Source organism: Anopheles moucheti, unplaced genomic scaffold, assembly GCF_943734755.1.
Source record: "Anopheles moucheti unplaced genomic scaffold, idAnoMoucSN_F20_07 putative_Y_1, whole genome shotgun sequence".
NCBI classification, from domain to species: Eukaryota; Metazoa; Arthropoda; class Insecta; order Diptera; family Culicidae; genus Anopheles; species Anopheles moucheti.
In genome coordinates this window covers 842,608-850,096 of record NW_026453651.1, presented here as the reverse complement: position 1 = coordinate 850,096, position 7,489 = coordinate 842,608, and the positions used below count along the sequence as shown (strand labels likewise).

General features: G+C 40.3%; 1 long non-coding RNA gene across 1 annotated transcript; it reads left to right on the top strand.

The window, feature by feature from the left end:
* Positions 1 to 599: 599 nt before the first annotated feature.
* LOC128309273 (uncharacterized) lies at positions 600 to 2,622 on the top strand. The gene is made up of 5 exons (XR_008288849.1): positions 600 to 978; positions 1,041 to 1,165; positions 1,402 to 1,888; positions 1,982 to 2,274; positions 2,354 to 2,622. It is a non-coding gene; the product is annotated as an uncharacterized LOC128309273 (long non-coding RNA).
* The last annotated feature ends 4,867 nt before the right edge of the window (positions 2,623 to 7,489 follow it).

The following is a 7,489-nucleotide window of genomic DNA, read 5'->3' as shown; positions in this document are numbered from 1 at the left end:
AGAACAAAGTTCGAATCGGATGGACAAAGTTAGTTGTAATTAACAGTTTTTGTATGAAAACACACTTCTGGTGGAACTTCATATCAAAGAACAAAGTTCGAATCGGATGGACAAAGTTAGTTGTAATTAACAGTTTTTGTATCAAAACTCACTTCTGGTGCAATTTCATATTAAAGAACAAAGTTCGAATCGGATGGACAAAGTTAGTTGTAATTAACAGTTTTTGTATGAAAACACACTTCTGGTGGAACTTCATATCAAAGAACAAAGTTCGAATCGGATGGACAAAGTTAGTTGTAATTAACAGTTTTTGTATGAAAACACACTTCTGGTGGAACTTCATATCAAAGAACAAAGTTCGAATCGGATGGACAAAGTTAGTTGTAATTAACAGTTTTTGTATGAAAACTCACTTCTGGTGGAACTTCAAATCAAAGAACAAAGTTCGAATCGGATGGACAAAGTTATGCCATCCCAGGGCTATGCCCCTTTTTTCCCAGGGCGCCATCGCAACCGCCGCTATAATAATGGTGGGCACTGTCCCACCGTTGTTTCTGCTCTCGAAGCTCTACAACAGCAGACGGCTGTTGTAGGGCGTAAGCGTTATCAAAACAAACGCATTTACAACAATCTCCCCACCAGTGTAGCGCCCCTGGGCGTTACACTCTTCTAACGTTTGTTTGTTTATCTTATGCATCCTAATCTGTCACGAAACCACGCGGTTTCCCTATCTCGCGCGCGCCTCATTCGTTCGTTTCGCGTTTCCCGACATCCAGAACCGCTATCTTAGCTGCCGGTCTTTCTAGTATCCCGCATGTCGTTTGCACCGTTGCCCTTCTAACCTGACCGTCTTTAGCACGGGTCACTTCTAGAACGCGTCCCATTGGCCAGGTATTCCTCGGTAAATTCCCGTCCGCGATTACCACTACGTCTCCCACCTGGATCGGCGGCACCGGGTGGAACCATTTCGTCCTGCGGGTGAGTGTTGGTAGATAGTCTGCAATCCACCGCTTCCAGAATATATCCGCGTTGGTTTGCAGGGCACCCCATAACGACCGTATTGAAGTCGGCGAATCATCGAAAAAAGCGGCTGCTTTACTCCCATCGGCACTACCGAGCAATAAGTGGTTCGGCGTTATCGGACAGTCCAGCTCATCGTCGATCGGTAAGTATGTAAGTGGTCTGGAATTGACCATCATCTCAACTTCTGTTAGCGTGGACAGTAACAGTTCATCCGTGGGCAATCGTGGTAAATCGAAGCTACACAGTATCTTCTTTACCGACTGGACTAGACGCTCCCAACTACCACCGAAATGAGGTGCTGCCGGCGGGTTGAAGCTCCACTTCAACTCAGGACTATTGAACCTCGACTTAAGCGTGCTTTCATCTACTTCCTTCAAGGCGTCTTTGAGCTCTCTCGCCGCCCCGACGAAGTTGGTACCCCGATCGCTTATTATCTCCCTCGGCGAGCCTCTTCTTGCGATGAACCGGCGGATAGCTAAAATACAGGAAGCAGTTGTTAGTGCATGAGCTACTTCGAGGTGAACCGCCCTTGTAGTAAGACAGGTGAACAGCGCTCCCCAGCGCTTCTCCGAGTGACGTCCCACGACCACGAGTATCGGTCCAAAATAATCTAGACCGGTATACGTGAAGGCCCGTTGATACACTGCTACCCTCTGCCGAGGAATGTCCCCCATCAGGGGTGGATTTGGCACGGCGTTCCGTATTTTACACTGCTGACAGTCTCGTCGTACCCGGTTAAACTCCACTAGCAGTTTCGGTATATAGTACCGCATCCGGAGTTGAGCCACCACTGTTCTGTGGCTCTGATGACAAAAGCGCTCGTGGAAGTCTCTGATGATCAGATCTGTGACGGGGTGTCTTCTTGGTAAGATAACTGGCTTTGCAAACGAAGCCCCTAACAACGCACAATTTGTCAGTCGTCCCCTCATACGTAGTACACCGTTTTCATCAATTTCAGGCAAAAGCTTGTAGAGCACACTGTTCCGGTTAATCGCCTGTTTCCAAGGATGTTTCTTCCGCGCATCGCTGCGCAGGCATTTAATATCGGCAGCAAACCCTTCCGACTGCACCAACGTGTAGAGTGTCCGTTCCGCAGCTAGCAGTTCATCCTGTGTCAGTGGCCCTGTTACCTTCTTCACTTGCCTAATCCGTCGCCGAGTGTTCCCGATATACCGAAGAACATAACCGACCGCTCTCAATAGTTTCTTCCAGCGTGAGAAACGAGTGAAGTCGACTACAACATCAACCACGGTATGGTGTAACACGCTCTTGCGTATCTCTTCTGCTGTCTCACCCGGATCATTTCTATTGATTGGCCACTTTTCTTCAGATTCCCACAGGAACCCTGGCCCTCGGAACCATCTGCTGGATGAGGTTAAGTCCGGAACTCCCTGCCACTTCGTCCCGTCATCCGCTACGTTGACCTTAGTGGAAAGCCACCGCCACTCGTTAATCTCTGTCGTCTCGACCAGCTCACTCACCCGAAAGGCGACAAACGTGCTGTATCGCCTATGGTCCGATCGTATCCAGCTCACAACGTTCCGCGAGTCCGTCCAGAACACCCTCCTGGTAACCTTCAACCGATGCGTCTTGATGATGTGCTCCGCGAATCGTGCTCCTATCACCGCCGCTTGAAGCTCCAACCTTGGTATGCTTCGGTCGGAGATTTCTTCCTCGAGCTCGATTTCCTGCATTTGGAAAGCAAGCTCCCTTCGAGCTTTCGCGAACTCAAACTCCTTTCGAGCCGTTTCAAGCTCAAACTCCTTTCGCTCTATTTCAAGGCGCTTCCGCCTTGCCTCCAAGCTCCGATGTTGCCTCGCTGGTGCCGCGTCCTCGTCCTTCGATGGCTTTTCCACGGCGCTTAGGCGCCTTCCAGGGGAAACAGCCGATGTGCTTGCTAGCTGCTCTTGCAGCTCCGCCGCAACCTCTTCGCAGCTTTCGTCCAACGACGCTCTTTCCATTCTGCAACAAAACTATGCTTTCACTCGCGAAAAAAAACACAACTCCCGATGGCAAGATTTACGTGCCTACTTTCGCGCGGTATCGTCCGTTCGTATTACGCGTACTACTTCGCAGTGAAGATTTAAATACGATTAAATATCGCGAACGAAGTGAGTGAAACGATACTAATTTTGTGAAGTGTTGAGAATGCCGCGAAAGTCCAAAATTAATTCTGTACGATATCTTAGTTTACAGAAGAATCACAAAATTAGTCCTTTATTTCGGCAAACAGTCGCGGTTAAAAGAGACCGAGGGCGCGTCCTTCGGCTCTATTTATCCCTTTTTTCCCAGGGCGCCATCGCAACCGCCGCTATAATAATGGTGGGCACTGTCCCACCGTTGTTTCTGCTCTCGAAGCTCTACAACAGCAGACGGCTGTTGTAGGGCGTAAGCGTTATCAAAACAAACGCATTTACAACAGTTGTAATTAACAGTTTTTGTATGAAAACACACTTCTGGTGCAACTTCATATCAAAGTACAAAGTTCGAATCGGATGGACAAAGTTAGTTGTAATTAACAGTTTTTGTATGAAAACTCACTTCTGGTGGAACTTCAAATCAAAGAACAAAGTTCGAATCGGATGGACAAAGTTAGTTGTAATTAACAGTTTTTGTATCAAAACTCACTTCTGGTGCAATTTCATATTAAAGAACAAAGTTCGAATCGGATGGACAAAGTTAGTTGTAATTAACAGTTTTTGTATGAAAACTCACTTCTGGTGGAACTTCAAATCAAAGAACAAAGTTCGAATCGGATGGACAAAGTTAGTTGTAATTAACAGTTTTTGTATGAAAACTCACTTCTGGTGGAACTTCAAATCAAAGAACAAAGTTCGAATCGGATGGACAAAGTTAGTTGTAATTAACAGTTTTTGTATGAAAACTCACTTCTGGTGGAACTTCAAATCAAAGAACAAAGTTCGAATCGGATGGACAAAGTTAGTTGTAATTAACAGTTTTTGTATGAAAACACACTTCTGGTGGAACTTCAAATCAAAGAACAAAGTTCGAATCGCATGGACAAAGTTAGTTGTAATTAACAGTTTTTGTATCAAAACTCACTTCTGGTGCAATTTCATATTAAAGAACAAAGTTCGAATCGGATGGACAAAGTTAGTTGTAATTAACAGTTTTTGTATGAAAACTCACTTCTGGTGGAACTTCAAATCAAAGAACAAAGTTCGAATCGGATGGACAAAGTTAGTTGTAATTAACAGTTTTTGTATGAAAACTCACTTCTGGTGGAACTTCAAATCAAAGAACAAAGTTCGAATCGGATGGACAAAGTTAGTTGTAATTAACAGTTTTTGTATGAAAACACACTTCTGGTGCAACTTCATATCAAAGTACAAAGTTCGAATCGGATGGACAAAGTTAGTTGTAATTAACAGTTTTTGTATGAAAACTCACTTCTGGTGGAACTTCAAATCAAAGAACAAAGTTCGAATCGGATGGACAAAGTTAGTTGTAATTAACAGTTTTTGTATCAAAACTCACTTCTGGTGCAATTTCATATTAAAGAACAAAGTTCGAATCGGATGGACAAAGTTAGTTGTAATTAACAGTTTTTGTATGAAAACTCACTTCTGGTGGAACTTCAAATCAAAGAACAAAGTTCGAATCGGATGGACAAAGTTAGTTGTAATTAACAGTTTTTGTATGAAAACTCACTTCTGGTGGAACTTCAAATCAAAGAACAAAGTTCGAATCGGATGGACAAAGTTAGTTGTAATTAACAGTTTTTGTATGAAAACTCACTTCTGGTGGAACTTCAAATCAAAGAACAAAGTTCGAATCGGATGGACAAAGTTAGTTGTAATTAACAGTTTTTGTATGAAAACACACTTCTGGTGGAACTTCAAATCAAAGAACAAAGTTCGAATCGGATGGACAAAGTTAGTTGTAATTAACAGTTTTTGTATGAAAACTCACTTCTGGTGGAACTTCAAATCAAAGAACAAAGTTCGAATCGGATGGACAAAGTTAGTTGTAATTAACAGTTTTTGTATGAAAACACACTTCTGGTGCAACTGCGAATCAAAGAACAAAGTTCGAATCGGATGGACAAAGTTAGTTGTAATTAACAGTTTTTGTATGAAAACACACTTCTGGTGGAACTTCAAATCAAAGAACAAAGTTCGAATCGGATGGACAAAGTTAGTTGTAATTAACAGTTTTTGTATGAAAACACACTTCTGGTGCAATTTCATATTAAAGAACAAAGTTCGAATCGGATGGACAAAGTTAGTTGTAATTAACAGTTTTTGTATGAAAACACACTTCTGGTGGAACTTCATATCAAAGAACAAAGTTCGAATCGGATGGACAAAGTTAGTTGTAATTAACAGTTTTTGTATGAAAACTCACTTCTGGTGGAACTTCAAATCAAAGAACAAAGTTCGAATCGGATGGACAAAGTTAGTTGTAATTAACAGTTTTTGTATGAAAACACACTTCTGGTGCAACTGCGAATCAAAGAACAAAGTTCGAATCGGATGGACAAAGTTAGTTGTAATTAACAGTTTTTGTATGAAAACACACTTCTGGTGGAACTTCAAATCAAAGAACAAAGTTCGAATCGGATGGACAAAGTTAGTTGTAATTAACAGTTTTTGTATCAAAACTCACTTCTGGTGCAATTTCATATTAAAGAACAAAGTTCGAATCGGATGGACAAAGTTAGTTGTAATTAACAGTTTTTGTATGAAAACACACTTCTGGTGGAACTTCATATCAAAGAACAAAGTTCGAATCGGATGGACAAAGTTAGTTGTAATTAACAGTTTTTGTATGAAAACTCACTTCTGGTGGAACTTCAAATCAAAGAACAAAGTTCGAATCGGATGGACAAAGTTAGTTGTAATTAACAGTTTTTGTATGAAAACACACTTCTGGTGCAACTTCATATCAAAGTACAAAGTTCGAATCGGATGGACAAAGTTAGTTGTAATTAACAGTTTTTGTATGAAAACTCACTTCTGGTGGAACTTCAAATCAAAGAACAAAGTTCGAATCGGATGGACAAAGTTAGTTGTAATTAACAGTTTTTGTATCAAAACTCACTTCTGGTGCAATTTCATATTAAAGAACAAAGTTCGAATCGGATGGACAAAGTTAGTTGTAATTAACAGTTTTTGTATGAAAACACACTTCTGGTGGAACTTCATATCAAAGAACAAAGTTCGAATCGGATGGACAAAGTTAGTTGTAATTAACAGTTTTTGTATGAAAACTCACTTCTGGTGGAACTTCAAATCAACGAACAAAGTTCGAATCGGATGGACAAAGTTAGTTGTAATTAACAGTTTTTGTATCAAAACTCACTTCTGGTGCAATTTCATATTAAAGAACAAAGCTCGAATCGGATGGACAAAGTTAGTTGTAATTAACAGTTTTTGTATGAAAACACACTTCTGGTGGAACTTCATATCAAAGAACAAAGTTCGAATCGGATGGACAAAGTTAGTTGTAATTAACAGTTTTTGTATGAAAACTCACTTCTGGTGCAATTTCATATTAAAGAACAAAGTTCGAATCGGATGGACAAAGTTAGTTGTAATTAACAGTTTTTGTATGAAAACACACTTCTGGTGGAACTTCAAATCAAAGAACAAAGTTCGAATCGGATGGACAAAGTTAGTTGTAATTAACAGTTTTTGTATCAAAACTCACTTCTGGTGCAATTTCATATTAAAGAACAAAGTTCGAATCGGATGGACAAAGTTAGTTGTAATTAACAGTTTTTGTATGAAAACACACTTCTGGTGGAACTTCATATCAAAGAACAAAGTTCGAATCGGATGGACAAAGTTAGTTGTAATTAACAGTTTTTGTATCAAAACTCACTTCTGGTGCAATTTCATATTAAAGAACAAAGTTCGAATCGGATGGACAAAGTTAGTTGTAATTAACAGTTTTTGTATGAAAACACACTTCTGGTGGAACTTCAAATCAAAGAACAAAGTTCGAATCGGATGGACAAAGTTAGTTGTAATTAACAGTTTTTGTATGAAAACACACTTCTGGTGCAACTTCATATCAAAGTACAAAGTTCGAATCGGATGGACAAAGTTAGTTGTAATTAACAGTTTTTGTATGAAAACACACTTCTGGTGGAACTTCAAATCAAAGAACAAAGTTCGAATCGGATGGACAAAGTTAGTTGTAATTAACAGTTTTTGTATGAAAACTCACTTCTGGTGGAACTTCATATCAAAGAACAAAGTTCGAATCGGATGGACAAAGTTAGTTGTAATTAACAGTTTTTGTATCAAAACTCACTTCTGGTGCAATTTCATATTAAAGAACAAAGTTCGAATCGGATGGACAAAGTTAGTTGTAATTAACAGTTTTTGTATGAAAACACACTTCTGGTGGAACTTCATATCAAAGAACAAAGTTCGAATCGGATGGACAAAGTTAGTTGTAATTAACAGTTTTAGTATCAAAACTCACTTCTGGTGCA